A 16,498-nucleotide genomic window follows, 5' to 3' on the forward strand; every position below is an offset into this window, starting at 1 on the left:
CTTTTCTGACAATTACTTCCAGTGCTGACAGTAAGCATATACCGCTATAAATAATGAGCTGGAGAGGACATCTCTTCCTCCATCCTCGGGAGAAAACAGGCTTCTAGCAAAGACACTCCACAATCATAGCCATGGCGCTGCCATATTTTTACCATAACAAATACAAAGGAATATTTAAGATTAAGTAAACCCATTTTCTTTAAAACATTTGAACTGAAACTTTGTACAGTTTTGCTTTCCAGCTTAAGCACTAGGCCAATATCATTATATTTCATTATACTTCTTTCCTAGCAAAGACCCCCCCTGGGCATTGAGAAACCTCCTCTAAAAGGCTGAAGGCTCCTTTGCATTTACAAAGCATTTCCCAGAACTGCTGTGCAAGATGCACAGCTGACAACACAACCAGGCCAGCAAATGTGGCCCACACCATTATTAGAAAAAAAAGACAAAAATACCTCCAGAAAATAATTTCAAGCGCTAGCAAGAATTGCTTATTTGAAAGATTTTACAGATCACTGAAAACCTGAAAAAAAAAAAATCAGCCTAGGATAAAGTATGATAGAAGTTTACTCCCTAAAGCCAACAGAGAGGTTAAATAGCAAATGGGCTGAAAATTCAACAATCTTACAAAGAATATATGAGAACACATCTTGTGAGAAGAATTCCAAATTGCTTTCTACAGCACGATTTTAGTTAATTTCTCTTTCACATGTAATTGAGACCTCATGAAAAATTAAATCAGGTCAAAGTTCTTACAGGGAATGATGGCCTTTCCAAGAATATTACAGATAAAACACAGATTACACAACAACATCTATGACCGTCCCCACCTTACTCACCAACAGATACATGTTTTGGCACTGAAAGACTGCTTTAATTTCCATAATGTCCAATTATGTCACAAGTCACTGGCTGTAAAACCACCTACGTGCTTAAATCCATGTTGGGTTCTAACTAAAGAGAAACGGCATTTCTGTTCTCTTTTTAAGTAAAACATGCACTAGCTGTAAATATCTCAAACTACCAACGCAAGGAAGACAAGAACTATAAAAAGTGAGACTATATTACAGAGCAAACCAGCACTATAAATAGACAGGAAGATTATCTGAGAAAACTGCTGGCTGCAATGATTCTCCGTTGTCATGCTGGGCAGGGGCCACAGGAGCTAGAAGGAACGGTGCCAAGCCCATGGGGCTCACCATCGGCTGCCCGTTCACCCCAAACCCTGCCACCTCCAAACGGACCAGAGAACCATGACCACAGAACCTTCCCCTTTAGTATCATCAGTCTTTTCAGATAATTTTTGAAGAGTCATCCCACCCCTGATCCACTTTCCTATTTGTTTCCTACGAAAAGCAGTTCATTACCCAATATTCCTTCACTGGTAGGTCCCATTTGCAATAATTATTCTCCCTAAATAACTCAGGAGGGTTAAGAGTTCTGGGCTAAAATAAATAAATAAAAAAAAATTAAAATTAATGCTTATCTAGAGATGTCTCTCTCACGTATTTCTATATTTTCAATAAATGGTCAGTACCTGCGCAGCAAGTAAACTCAATTCAAGCTTATGTGAAGTGTATCATTCAAGGTAACTATATCAATATACACACACATATATATATGTACTGTTACGTCAACAGAAAGCTTTGCCCATGGATTCCGCACTCCCCAGCACACGGGGGCTACACCTACCCCTGCAGACGAAGTGGGCCAAGAGAAGGCCAAGAAGGGGTGGCCACACACGAGGCGGGTGCAGGCAGCCGTGCGTGGCCCTCCTTCGCCCCGGCATCGTGCCCGGCCGTCGTCTGGGAGAGCCACGCGAGCCGACACCGCGCCGTGCAAGGACGCTGACGCACGGCTCCTGCTCCGGCCCGGCATTTGTGCACAGGGGTCACTGGTAGCAGCACACAAGATGAAAAACGTGCAGTTATCTCGGTGATTACACCCTCAATGCTCTTCTCAGTGGAATTCCGCAGGACTTGCTGCGATATTTAAGTGTAAAGCCTTGCTAACTCCGAAAACTTAAGGAAACCCGAAAGTCCCATGAGAAGACGCTTGACCTGCTCTGTTTTCCTCTGGTACTCTGGGGCTCGGTGCGATGACATTCGGCTCAGCAGAAAACATTCCGCTGACCTCAGATATCCGCTCTGTCGGGCACTGCGTCCGACGAGCATCCTCCGGCCAAGCCCGAGCGCAGACCGGCGCCAGCGCGGCCGTGCTCCCGGCGAGAGTCGCAGCACCCACCCGGACCTGGCACCTCCCGCGCCCACAGCACCTCCCCGCATAAGCTGATAATTGCAGCCGCAGCTCCGAGCACCGCAATTACGAACACACGATAAAAATAGTTGAACTCACACCCCACGCATCCACGCACCGGAGCCAAAGCAGCGCCGACGGGTCTGGCACCAAGAAATCATCACGCTCTCACCCACCGCCAGCCAGGGCCCTGGTCTGCAGCGTACAAAACCCCTCACAATACAACAAACGCTTTTGAAAATCTACCTTTCTGCAGAGGAGGGACAGGTAACCGAAGAAATCCAGGCCTGCCGAGATGCGGCAGGATAAGGCGTGCGGTAACCAAGCCTCCCGAACCAGGGGAACAGTATCTCTCTGGACTCCTTATAAAGTTATACAGCAGCGTGAGAAGCGTCAGGAATTAATTAGAAAACAGGTTTCCACGTCTGATCAGGTGTCTGCTCTTTCTGCTGCAGCTTTGTTTAAAGGAGGACGGGCACCGGAGCCGACTCCTCCAGAACAAGCTGACACCTATTGCTCTATTTACACTCCTGTGAACGGGGGGGAGGAGGAAAAAAAAAAGTAATACTCAAATAAAAATGTTAGAGAAATAAAAGAAAAAAAACCACTAGATAGAAGTGTGTAGAGCCTGCTCTTGTATTTTACTCTCTGCACAGACCCACGCCTTCTCCCCTGTAGGATAGAACTAACAGGAAAGCAAAATAAGAGCTCGCCCCTCCGCGAGTGATTTGTTTCCTCCAGGCTCGCCCGCTACAAAAACCTAAAGCACTGCATACCACAGCCGTGAAAATTAAATAAAACAAAATAACTACTGGTTTAAGTCTATGATTTACATTGTTTCACCTAAAAAAAAAAAAAAAAAAAAAAAATCAGCTTTACACCAAAAACACAGTAGCTACAACTCTTGCAAGCTAAACCCCACAGGTTTTTATCTGCCAGCACAGATTTATTACTTTTTTAGTGTAACTGGAAACACATGCAATCCTCATGATTACAATTACAATAATTACAGCAAATCAGCAGACCCAGGCCAAAGCGGAGGCACGGCACCGGGAGATCGGGTGAATTTTTGGCCCCGACAGCAGCAGCAGGGGACGGGGCAGGCACCCACCGCAGAGCACAAACCCGTAATTTCACCCCCCTCTTTGCTCATCCTTTGGTATCTGGATCACTGCAACAGTTCAGAAAATCTTGCCTTTTTTCTCAAAGTGGCAGAAAAGAAATGAGAAATGCGCCGTACAAGCTTCCCTTGTTATGACAGACTTGGACAGATCTTCCAGGCTTTGATTTATTGTCAGAGGGTTTGGGTTCCGTGAAGCTCCAAGCCACGCGGCTGTGCCAGAGATATGATGTCATGTAATTCCATTTCTGAGCCACGATATGAAATGAAGCCAAAAGGAGCTTCCTGTGCTAAACTGGAAACAAAAGAGCGCTTTTCCAACGCTGCCCTCGGGGTTGTTAGAAATATATATGTCCAGCTCCAGGCACAGTTGCCGTCTTATCGCACCATCGGCTTCCACACGCAGAGAACAAAACAGAGCGTGGGCTCCTACAGAACGTGGCTATATTTAAGTCGGTGCAGACAGACGCAGAGAGGCTTCAGGACGGTGGCCGGCAGCAAACCACCAGCTCGGATCTGCCCGCCACGGGACATTCCTGCCCAGCTGCTCATCTCCCAGACGTGAAGCACAGGACATCGGGCAGAAGACGTAACCTCAAATCCCGACTGGAGACAGAGGAGTTACTATTTGTTTTGAATTACGAGAAATCATCTGGATCTTCATTTAACACTGCTGCCAGCCAGTCCTGATAAGCTGTAGACACCCAGGAGTTTTAACAACAGTGAAGTCAAGAGTACGATTATGGGTCGGATTTGGAAAGAATCTGCAAAGTAGATGTTACAACTCACACCGACGCCAACGGCTGCTTAACTTGGACAGCATTTTACCTGCACAAACACACTCTGTTATCATCCAGCTGTCTCCGAGCATCGGGCCCGGAGGATGCCACCACTGAAGGATGAGGCTTGGTAGGTTCATCTCACGCAGACTCAACTGGGCTCAGCAACGACAGTGAATGATGGCCCAAGATCTGGTGATGGCGATGCTTTCTTTAAGCAATCTCAGCGTGTCATTTTAAATGTCGGAAGACCAAAAAATTTCAGGTGACATAGAAAGTGCTGTGTTACACAGCCAAGTCTCATGTCTTGCGAGGTCTGTCCTTGGGATGTGACTTTTCTCATATTTCAATGGCACCCAGCTGCCCTGAGAGCCGCCCAGCAGCGCAAGGCAGCTGCTGCTTGCACAACCATGCATGGACCTCCAATACATCCCGTGTTCGGTGAGTCCAGCAAGATGGACCTGAGCCCCAGGAGATGGGGCAACCAAGGACTGCCAAAATAAAGACACCTCCCAGAGGTATAAGAAAACTTAGTGCTTCACTGGAGACCACAGTTACAGCCTCACTCCTGAGTAATGAACCTATTTTAACGGAACTATTGTGAGACACGGTGCCCTGAGAAATACAAAGTTAACTGACACAGACCTGCAGGTATTTTGGGTTTGAAAATAGCAAGCAGATGTTAAAGTCTTACTTGAAATGCTTGAGAATAATGCGAAAAATCCAACAAATGAATGGTGCTCAGACAGATCTAGCTAAGACTGCTGACTGGTGGTCCAGCCCTGCCAGATGCTGTTGACAGCTGCTGAAAGCACATACAATCATTTCAAGACAAATCACCTTGAAAATAATCCTCCCTCAAGAAAGCTTATGATATCCAGCAAATGTAAACCGTTTTCAGACATCCATGGAAAGAAGAGGATTGTACAGATCTTGGAAAAGCAATTACATAGTACAGACACTGATCAGAGAGAAAAACAGAACGAAGACAAAGGCTGGCACCAGTGAACACAGCTATCAAGCATTCTAGACAAAAAGGGGCAAAAATTAAATAGTTTTCAGTGTGAAAGTGCTCTCTGTTCCTGAAGATGCAGTACACAAGCTAGCAAGAAGGTATGGGACGAGCCTCGGAAACATGAGCCTCCACCACCAAATCCACGAACCTGTCATTGGACCACAAACACCAGAGTGAATTTGGATTTCCAGCACACATCATCTGTCCACCATCCGAAGCTGCCCAAGAACTTATGAAAGGCAAGAGTCTTTCCTGCCTACAAAGAAAGCTACGTTTTACTGAAAGTTACTACGCTTTTAAAAAATTCTACAGACAATGAGTGTGCTAAAGACATCACCAGAACTTGCTCTGTTGGGTGACAGCAACAGCTCAGCTCCTCTCCTGGACTAACAGTCAGCAGTTGATGGGTAAGACACGCTGGTGTCCACAGAAGCTCTGTGCAGCTCCCACAGCTCTGTACGATGGATGTACCAACACGCTTGTACGCAGAGGTTTTTCCATTCACAATTCACAACGCAGGAGCGTTGCTGCAAGACTTTAAAACCTCTTCCCATAGCACGTCCTGTGAGTGGATACCAGGTACAAGGCTGCTAACTACACACCAGTCCCGAACCAGAATCAGAGCCAGAATTATCACAGCAGTAAGCGTCTCTATAACAAAGCAGTGGTTATAAGGTTGATCGTACTTTTTGGAACCTCAATATAATTTTCATTCATTGGCTTCAGACAGAGCCCTTCGTGTTTATTTTGACCGCTAAGCCAGGCAAACACCCTCACAGCATAAGAATTAAAAGGGAAAAAAAAAGAGTGACAGACGTACAGTGTCACACACCTTGCAGGGCAACAATTTGGTGCATGGTCCAAAGCACCAAAACCTGTACTAATCACCTTGAGCTCATTAATTTCCAAAGCTTTGGCCCAACTTTAGCGGCTGGCAGACAATCAAGCTCTTAGTTGATGTGATTCCAACTAATCCACTAAAAGGCATTTAAAAGCCAGCTAGGAAATAAGTATTTTTATATTATTAGAAGTGCTAAAAATTTTTAACACCACCAAACTCTCAAGGTGAGGGAAACAACACCCATCTCTGTACATGAGGGCTTCCCACCTGAAATTCCACCACCAGGCAATTCACTGGGTCACCCAGTGGTTACCCCACCGTTTCTGTACCCTTTCACTGGAGACGAGCAAAAAAGCAACCTGATGCAATCCATGTTACTGCATCTCTCCTTTTTTCATCCTCCTTCTTTTGATCCTGTCTTCAGGATGATATCCTAGGGGAAGGAGGATTTTGCCATGGTATCAGAGTGTGTGTCACTGTGTGCCTTTCCACCCCCTTCTCCATCCAAAGCAATGCTCGGACCCATCGGTGGCATTCGGCCAGGCTGGACACAGAAGTGGAGGCCAGGAAATTAGTGAACACGCACTGCAAACATCCTCCAAGCCCCTCGGTTAAGGAAATGCTTCAGCTTGCATTTGTATCTCATCAGCCACAAAAAACCCCAACCCAATAAACCACCAACATCTCCCACCCCCACCAAAACCCCAAACCCAACAGAGAAGGAAAAAGAGATAATTTTTAGGTGCCCCAATCACGGAAAACATTAAACTACAAACCACCATAAGACACAAAGCCATAAGAAATCAGGCTTGATCGGGCGAGGGGCTCATGATCTACCCAGTGTTGCTGGCTAGTTTGCTGTCAAACTGGGTCGTAGTCCATGATTTTTATTTCTTCATTTCCAGAAAGCCAGAGGTTTGTTGCCTGAACACCACACTAAATAACACCAAATGTTATTCCCAGATAAAATATGTTAGTGCCTATAAAATTCTACCTTTTCTAAGCAGGCCAACGTTCATTGGTTTAACAATGCTCTTGGCTGCCTCAACTGAGGTTTGCTCAATACAGCAGTAAAACTCTCATGAAAACAAAAATCAATGAGAGATTACTTTTCATTTTTGCCACTTGAATATCAGATCTAGAACCAAGCTATACCAAGGTGGAAACTGTTTAAAATTTTATCTGGGAAATTTTATCTGGGAAAAAGTAAGAAAATCACAATAAGAATATTTAAAAGATTTTAAAAACGCAACAAACTCTGTACTCTGCTATCTGTTAAAGCAGTGTACAGTTTGGTACACTCAAGCTAAACCCTTGTTGAAAACAACTTAGTAGCAATGAAACTTTCATGCTTACATAGCAGCTTGCCTGATGCTGACAAAACAACTTTAAAAATCTTTTCAGTCCTTGAAGGCCAACTAACAAATCAACAAATACAAACACATATGTAAGTGTATATATGTATACACACATAGATACACTCTCTCATCGTTAGCAGAGACAGAGGTAAAATGAGGAGGACAAAGAGACTTTGTCTTTTCTTGGGTTGGGAGTAATCAATAAAGTTTTCACTCCCCCCCAGCTTCTTGTAGTTGACTCCCTCGGATGCTCTGAAACACCGCAATCATTATCCACCAAATGAAGTTGTTCAGCAGCTATGTGAACCTACCCAAAGTCACAGCCGTTATCCCAATGACACAGGGTCCAAGTTCAACATTCAGAGTTGGTTCCAACAGACGTATCCCCACCCCGTGCTCACCCGCTCCTCCAGCTCTGCTCGACACCGTGACCGAAGACGCTGGCCACCACCCTCGCCAGCCCCTCTTATCTCGCTGATGAGGAGCCTCGCTGGGGGCTGGAAGCTCCTTAAGAGAATGAACACATCTCAAGAGATATTAACCCTTAATATCTGCAGACTGGCATCTGCTTCCGCAGCAGTTTAGCCCCAAATGTTTGTCTGGAATGAGCGCTCTAAAACCAGTAGGGATTTCTACAAAATCCAGCCCTGTACTGGTTTAGCTTTAGACTCTTGTTACATTAACACAAGGATCCCGGGAAGGCAAACTCTGTCTGCTAACTATTTCAGGCCAGAAAAGACTGAAAATGCTTTTGACATCTCTTCTTCATCAGCATCCGCCAAAAACAAAGAGCTCAACAGACGTAGTAAAAATATGCAAAAGTAACTTAAACACCATTAAATATTTAAACATACGCAATACCACAGTAACGGTCTGAGCCAAACTGGTCAGGAAAACCCACTAGTCCTCGTGTCAAAACCACCTCTATCTGAAGGTTTGCCTTGTTTATGAAAATGCAAATGCTTTATTTTATTACGCTGTAAACCTTATGTGGCAACACTCCAGCAAATGTCATCTGAGATGGGCATTTATATGACATCTATGAATTGAGCCTAAATCAGCTGCATCAGAACCAGCAAACCAATTATCCTGCCCAAACACACTTTTTACCAGTCAACTCCAACAAAGCGAGCGTGGCTGTAATTTAGGGAAGCCTTTCCAAAGCAAGCACGAGCATCACGTGTTTCTCCCCTGACAACACGCATGAAAAACAGAGTTAAACATATCACAACACATCAGTGGGCCATCCGCTCGGGTCTTCTTTCTGCCTGGTGTGTTCAAATCAAGCACATGCGCTCACCGGAAAGGAGAGCTCCAGATGAAAATGTTCAAGTTTATTTGGGATGCTGAAATTAAACTGTTTTAAACTAAAGCTTAAACTAAATTATGCTGCTCCTTGGGATTTCAGTCGCTGGAAGCCTACGAGACCGTATGACTTTAGCAACAGATGTGCAGAGCGGCATCTTAAGCCGCTAAAATTTTATGAAGGGCTTCCATTATTCTGGAGAAAAGAGCTATTGTTTCCACTCGCATCAGGCCTATTTTGGGAAACTGGTTATACACACAATTGCCCAGATTAGCTTTTATTCAATTATTCAGAAATAACATCTGAAAAAGCAACCTAACTGAATCTCCTTCATTGACTTAAAAAAAAAAATCACATGTGCCGATGTGGAAAAACAAACAAATGAAAATTTGCACAAGAAAGCTTGGAGCTGGCAAGCAGAAACGCAGTGGTTTAGGTGAGTAACATTTTGGTTTGATTGTCCTTCTCCTTCCTACCAACCTTATTTTCAGGTGGCTGAGATCTTTATGGCACACCTTTGCCTTAGCTTCCAAAGCACAGCTGTAGACACATGTTATTTACGTTAATACATCCATCCTACGGCTGATTAAACTCCAGAGATGAGCTACTCAGGCCCCTTCCTCCACCACTCAGACAAAAAACCCACCGATTTCCAGCACAGTAATGTCAATAGTGTGGCACAAAGGGACGGCAAGCTGCAATCACCCCGGCTGCTTTTCAGTGCGAGTGCTGGAAATTGGCATGGACTCCCATCGCAAAGTGATTCCATCTGACAATCTCTGTGTGAGGAAAGGAACAGTAACAGCGAACGGGATCGGGGACTGGAGGCAGCAATTTCCAACTACCGAGTGTGGAGGAAAATTTTAAAAATGAAAAAAAAAAATCAAACCCTAACACGGAGGCAGTTCAGAGAAGTTCCTGTGAAAAGCCATTTTTCTGAGGAATATTTTTAATTGCCCTTGGGCACTTAATCGCCTTATCTAATCAGCTCAAAATTAGGCAAGGTCATGAGTCTGCAGCCTTCGGTATTTCTGAATATAAAATACCAGAAAAATACCCTGTTAGTGTGACTTCCAGTTTTCCAGAATAATTTCATTCATCGCACTATAAACCGCTTTCTGAATCCCAGTAATTTGGTTTGTTAATCTTTTCTTCTTTTGCACAGCATATCCCTTAGTATGAAAACACCCTCGTCAACACAAAGCCCAGCAATTCTGCAACCTGCCCGATGCTGAAATATTTACATTAACTTTTTGCCAGCCAAATACCTTCGGCGTGCAAAGGAATCACCCGACAGCTAGTCAGTCAACTACCTACAAGTCATAATTCGCCTGTACAACAGCTAATGAGATGAAAGCAGATACGGACAAAAGCAGCAGGTTTGACTGATACAAAGTAATTGCAGGCAGAATTTGATGACAGAAATTTATGTAATTCTGTTAAGGGAAGGCAATTGTATAGGAAAAGCTCAGACAAACCCCCCCCAAATTTAAGTAGAACGCACTAGGAATTTTATATACCATATGGACAAACAAAAGGAAAAAGGACACAGTAAAACTTTTACTTATAAGTGACTCTATTCCTCCCATCCCTTCCTATCATATTTAGGTTTATATAGCATATTTAGCTGTTTACATAAAGCCAGGCAAGGCAAGTCCCCACAACAGCTTACTCGGAAATATACGCCGGTGGAGGAGCACGCAGGGTATTTTCCATCCTCATCCTACGTATAACCCGACTTCCATGAAGAATTTTCTGGGTATTACAGCAAAGTCAACTCTTGGCACGAGGCGCAGCTCCCGCTGCGCGCATCTGCAGTATCTCTGCTGAGAGAGAGCCAGTCTTCACGCCCTGCCTCGGCACTGCGGCCAGCCAAATAAATAGCAATATTGTGAATTCAGACCGAAGCACGCCCCGCAGCACCAAAGCAGGGTCTGAACTGGGGGTCACGTAGGCGCAAAGCTGTGCAATGTACAAACGGCAGCATCATTTATAGAGAACGTTTCCCTTTTTTAACACGTGCCAAGTGATGAACTGTGATGTTATCTAGTATATAAAAGTCAAAATACTGAAGAAGTTAACAATGATGTATGGTCCATGATGAGCTAGTCCCACCTACATACATTTCTACTGTGAAACAGAATCATAGAATCACAGAATAGTGGGGGCTGGAAGGGACCTCTGTGGGTCATCTAGTCCAACCCTCCTGCTGAAGCAGGGTCACCCACAGCAGGCTGCACAGGACCATGTCCAGGCGGGGCTTGAATATCTCCAGAGAAGGAGACTCCACAGCCTCCCTGGGCAGCCTGGGCCAGGGCTCCGTCACCCTCAGAGGGAAGAAGTTGTTCCTCGGGTTCAGCTGGAACTTCCTGTGCTTCAGTTTGTGCCTGTTGCCCCTTGTCCTGTCACTGGGCACCACTGAAAAGAGCTTGGCCCCATCCTCCTGACACCCACCCTTCAGATATTAGGTCCCCTTTTTTTTTTTTTGTCCCTCACAATTTCCACGGTAGCTTCATAAAAACTGTATTAGAGAAAACAAAGTCCCACATATGCACTAAAAACCAAATACAGGCACTGAAGGAAAACGATGGTTATTGCTGCGAACATATGGCGGCTGAGGGATAAGACTTACGCTCCTCTCTGAGTAGGTCACACCACACAACAAAGAACCCAGTGAACTTACAGGAGAAAAATGGGCATCTAAGGTCTACTGCAGCTATTGTAATACTTGGCAGCAAGGAAAACTCTGAATTACTCGCTTTAGAAGAGAAAGGCGGCGTTCCAACATGAAGGCAGTCTTGTCGTTCAAACTAATCCATCCTCCCAAAAAAATCATGGAATCCAAAATAATTTTTAAAAAAGATGAAATGAACGTGGGGTATATTTGTACTCATGTCCTTCCTCAGCAATTACACCACGAGAAGTTATTGCCTAATGTAAAAATCTATTCGGACTGCAAAAGCAGTACCAACAACTCAACCTTACCGCCTACTCTGTGCTGTTCTCACTCGGTAAATATCTGCTTACAAAAGGAAGATACCTATCAGCGATCGAGATACTCCGCGTCTTACCCAGGGACCTAGCCACCCTAGGATTAAAAGAAGAGTTTGTTTTCAAGCCAATTGAGTTCATTTTAGCCCAATATGCCTTACTGAGCTTTCCCGAACCAAACCATCAGCCGCACCAACACGTAGCTCGATCTCTTGTGCAGCGCTCGCCATCGCCCGGGCTGGGCTGTTGCATCGCCCGACCCCTGCCAGTTGCTCTGCCTGCTCCATCACATCAATTTGACAGACACTGCGCACAACGTAGGGGCCAGGAAAAGGAGAGGGGGGTTAGAGCTTGCTGCGGTCAGGTTCATAGATGGCTAAATAACATCTTGAAGGACGTACAGCAATTATTTTAGCCCTCCTTAAAACGCTACGCTTGCCAATCAATCCAGTTTCTAATGGTAGTGGGAAGACTGGACAAATGAAGGGATTCAGACTTGGGGTTCCACTGGAAAACCCCAATCCTACTCATGAGCAAAGACCAAAAAAAATGATTTCTTCTGCTTCCAAACTACGTTGTAACTTATACTTTGCCTTTTCTACCTGAGAGTCGGAGGAAATCAGAGTCAAGATCTGACACGCGAATGCCAGATAATTAAACAAGCGGATTGCTGACGCATAAATAAAGTTTTAGATTTACAGCAAACAAGTCTTCTACTGTAATACAACCAGGATGACTTTTCAAATGTTTTTCATGTCAGCACTGGCCTAAAAAAATCCAGTGGAAACTCAAAGGGTCGGATTCCCTCCCCGCTGGCACCTGCCAGGGCCGGACGAGAGGCAGCAGGGTTAGACCCGAGGACCAGCCTGATAAAAAGCCTGTCCTCGGTGTCTGCGTTGCTAATCAGTCAAGCACTGGGAATCATTTTATCTGAGCAGTACTAATGAGGTAAATCACTATTATCATTGCAGCGATCACTCACCCATAAGTGCCTCGCCAATGATTTATTTTTACCTTGTTCCACAGCAAAGCAAATGGGGCCCTGGTGAAGAAACCCCCTCCCGACCCCTTCTCTCTACCAATGCATGGAGCCTGCAAGCTCATCACTCACATTTTCATTTCAGCTGCCCTTCCTTAAGCTCTCGTTACACAGCAGATAGAGCCCCGTTACATTTCCACACCAGAAAGCCGAACACACAGATCTGAAATCCTTGGGGCTCCGCAGCTGTAAAGCTGGAGCCGGACACCGGACCCCGGCTGACCTCCAGACACCACCGTCCAGCAGCGGCCCCAAGCTCTGATGCAGCGAGATAGTTGTATCTCTGTGCAAAACGGGGCTTCCACCGCAATAAAAGCAAAAAAAAATAACAAAGATAGCTCTAAAGGTATGTTAATGGCCACGCTGGGGATCTCCACCCAGTTCACATTGAGATCTTTGTTATTTGCCATTGACTTCCACAGAACAAGCTCTCTGAAGCAACATAATTAATTTTGTTTTGAGAGAATACCTATATTGTGCCAGTTCTGCCCGTTGGAAGCTCACAAGCCACGATAACCATCAGCCCTGCGCTCTGGCGTGGCCTTACAATGAATCTCAGCTAGACAAAAAAGAGAAAGCACAGCCCTTCTGCCCAGCCCGGGCTGCTGATGCTATAAAAATCCACAAACACCCACCTAGGAGTGGACGCTGCTCAGCACAACGGGTCCTCCTGCAGGTAGTCCCCAGCTTGGGCAGGTTTCCACGCCTGTCAGCATCCATTACCAAGTAAAAGTTTCCAAAATAGAAAAAAAATCACTTGGATGTATGAAAGAATTATACAGCTTGCCTACGTTGTTGGCAAGTGACACAATTTAGTGTTTTCCATTGCAGTAGCTACCGATTATCATTAAGAAGCTGTTAATATTCTATGATTCTAAGCCATTAATATTCTGTCATTCCCTCCAAAGAAAGCATATTTTAGCAGAAAATAATGCATGCACCAGCTACAATAGGAAACATGACTATTTGTCTAAGTAATTAATTTAACTTTTTAGGTAGTGGTATTTTTTTAATTACCGAGGAAGAGCGGGAAGCTCTTTTGCCCCGGCGATGCGGTTCTCTTCCGCAGGCTCACAATGTATATAACAATCATTTCATTTGCTTCTCCTTGGAAAACAATTTGTAAAGAGCTACGTTTTTGCAAGCAGGCTCTAAAATAAAACAAAATAAAATAAAGTAAAATAAAGTAAAATAAAGTAAAAAAGTATAGTAAAAAAGTAAAGTAAAAAAAATAAAGTAAAATAAAATAAAATAAAGTAAAATAAAGTGAAGTAAAATAAAATAAAATAATGTAATATAAAATAAAATAAAATGATATAAAATAACATAAAATAAAATAACATAAAATAACATAAACCCCCCACACCCGTGGTCTCCTGCCAGAGCCGAGAAACCCCCGGGGGAGCGGGGCAGACCTGGCCCTGCAGAGCCCCTGGGCAAACCGGCCCCGGGGCCGGAGCCCCCAGCAGCACCCACCCTGGGGTCCCAGCATCGATGAGCAGAGTGGCCCAGACCCCCCCTCTGCTGCGGAACGGCCGCCCAGCAAAGCCAAGGGAGCCCCCCCCCCACACCCCCCAAAATAAAGGAGTCTGCGGGAGATGGGGGGAGGGAGGAAGTCACAGGGACTCCAGCCCTTGGCCATCACCCCCAAAACGGGCAGGCAGGAGGGGGCTCGCCGGACCCCCGTCTCCGTCGGTCCTCTGGCAAACACGGGCTCCGGCTCTGCTCCCTCGGCGGAGCCACTAATCCATACATTGAGCTTAAACAATCCGACAGCAGGACCTGAAAGCGCCCAGGTTTCCCCCTCACCTTGCGCAGCCCACGGGGTTTTGCCAAGCGCGTCAACCGAAGCACCTCTCAGGCTAAGAAAATGCGTTTTTTGGCTGTACTAGAGAAAAAGGTTATAAAAAAAACGAGGGTTTTTTTTGTACAGCACATGTAGAGAGACGCATACCTTCGCGGCGTGTACGTTCTGGCTCGTCGCTCAGGGGGTTTCCATCGCGCAGGAGCCGGTGGAGGGGGGACACGGGTCTCGTCCCCCCGGCCGGTGGCTGCCTGCTGCCGGGGCCCGGCGGTGGGAGCCGGGGCTGGGGACTCGGTGGGTGTCCCCCCAGCTCGCTCATGGACCGGGCAGCCCCGCTGCGGCTCCTCTCTGTTGGGAAGGGAAGATTAGGATCTTCGCCGGGCACGGATTGTGCTGAGCTCTAGTTTTCTTTCATGCTTCGCTAAAAATTAGATGCTGGGTTATTTCAGGCACCTATATACATATCAATTACGTTGTTATTCTGCTCTCTTACGCAAGCTCTGTTCCAGGAAAAAAAAAACAAAACAAAACAAAGGAGGATAAAGCATAAATGGAAAAGCGTGGGGAATGGGAAGCTCTCAGGGAGAGGACTCGCAGCCCGGCGCAGCGTGGCACGGCCGCTGCCCTCCGCAGCCGCCAGCCAGCACGGTTCAAACGCCCAACGCACACGCCCCGGGCTGCGGGGTTACCTTATTCCCAGCAGCTTTTCCGCTCCGAGGGGCTGACGCCGCTCTTCGCATGGGTCGGCGGGGAGCGATTCCTGACTCCGGCTGGGAGCGTCTCTCCACGGTGAATCACGCCGGTTTATCCCAGCGTAATGTTACAGAACGCTTTACTCCAGCAAAACTCCATCCGTGAGGCTGCAGGTTTTCATCTCTTGCCAGTTTGAAGTGGGTTTTGTTATCGTTAGAAGAATGTAATTACGTCTATCTCCCCGTATTCAAGTCTGTTTCTCAATAGACTGAACATAAATACCTACATGTACTTAGAGAAGCATGACATCACATTTTAGCTCAGTTAAGTGGCTTTTAGATAAGCAGTGATACCCTGTCCCCGAGAATGCAAAGATTAGATAAAACCTCGGAGAAGAGCTGTGACTTCCAGCCGTCTGCTTGCACATACTAGCGTAAAGTTTAACAACACAATTTAATTCATTTCGGTACATTCATTAGTCATGCAGAAAGTATTCAAAACAGACTGAGCAACGATTCATCAAAAAAGCATTAGTATTAAATCAGCAGTGGCCGCCAGTTGAGAGCTGCTGATAAAGCCAGGAACGCTCTCGCTGCCGGGAGAAGCTACGCAACCTGTCCCCAGCTCCCATCCCAGCACAAACCAGGGGCAGGGGCTCCGGCGGGAGCCCGGCGTGGCACCACCGGTCTTTCCTGCTCCGTGCTGCTCCCATTTCCTCCTGGAAAATACAAGCACTCTCACACAGCTCTCCGACGCGGCCAGAGATGGTTTTGAGCACTGCCATGTGCACGCTCCTACGTGTAACCTCATTTTTTAGAGTTGCCCTGTTGATATAACCACTGTGCACCCACTGGAAAGGCTGCAGAGTCAGACCCAGTTCTTGAATTAATTGCTTGCTCTTTACCTGCACGGCATCTTGGAGAGGTCCATGTTCTCCTCTCAGGGTCACTATAGTATAAATATTAATTGTAAAGACTCCTTAGAGTTTTGCAGGAAAAATATTGACTCAGGGTCAAAAAACAGAAGTCGAGGGCAGACCTCCTTAGACCGCCGTATCCCAAAGTCAGATAAAGGCAGAAGGAGGAATGAAGAGATGATTGGGAAAGAGGGAAATGGTTTAGCGGAACAGGCGATAAACACAGAGGCCCAGGGAAGCCTCTAAGGGGCCGAGGACCAAACCTCCGCATGGGCAGGGCACGGTCCCCTTCCTCACCCTGCTGCAGGACCAGAGCTGGTGGGGGTTTCTGGAGAGCGAGTTGCTTGGGCAGGGGATTTGAAAGGCAGATGCCAGCTCCG

General features: G+C 46.0%; 1 protein-coding gene across 3 annotated transcripts in view; it reads right to left on the bottom strand.

Annotated features, from left to right (window-relative positions):
* The window catches only part of LYPD6 (LY6/PLAUR domain containing 6), a 40,097-nt gene extending 24,759 nt beyond the window's left edge, over window positions 1-15,338 (bottom strand). The window contains exons 1-2 of one of the 3 annotated variants that reach the window (XM_075430350.1): window positions 15,199-15,338; window positions 14,660-14,857 (exon numbers count right to left, since the gene is read on the bottom strand). The gene's annotated coding sequence lies outside the window, so the exon portion shown is untranslated. Of the gene's footprint in view, window positions 1-10,347; window positions 10,456-14,659; window positions 14,919-15,198 lie in introns of those variants that run through there. The other 2 variants (XM_075430351.1, XM_075430349.1) reach the window with 2 other exon arrangements.
* Between the last annotated feature and the right edge of the window lie 1,160 nt (window positions 15,339-16,498).

The sequence above is a fragment of the Opisthocomus hoazin genome, chromosome 9 (assembly GCF_030867145.1).
Source record: "Opisthocomus hoazin isolate bOpiHoa1 chromosome 9, bOpiHoa1.hap1, whole genome shotgun sequence".
Lineage (NCBI taxonomy): Eukaryota > Metazoa > Chordata > Aves > Opisthocomiformes > Opisthocomidae > Opisthocomus > Opisthocomus hoazin.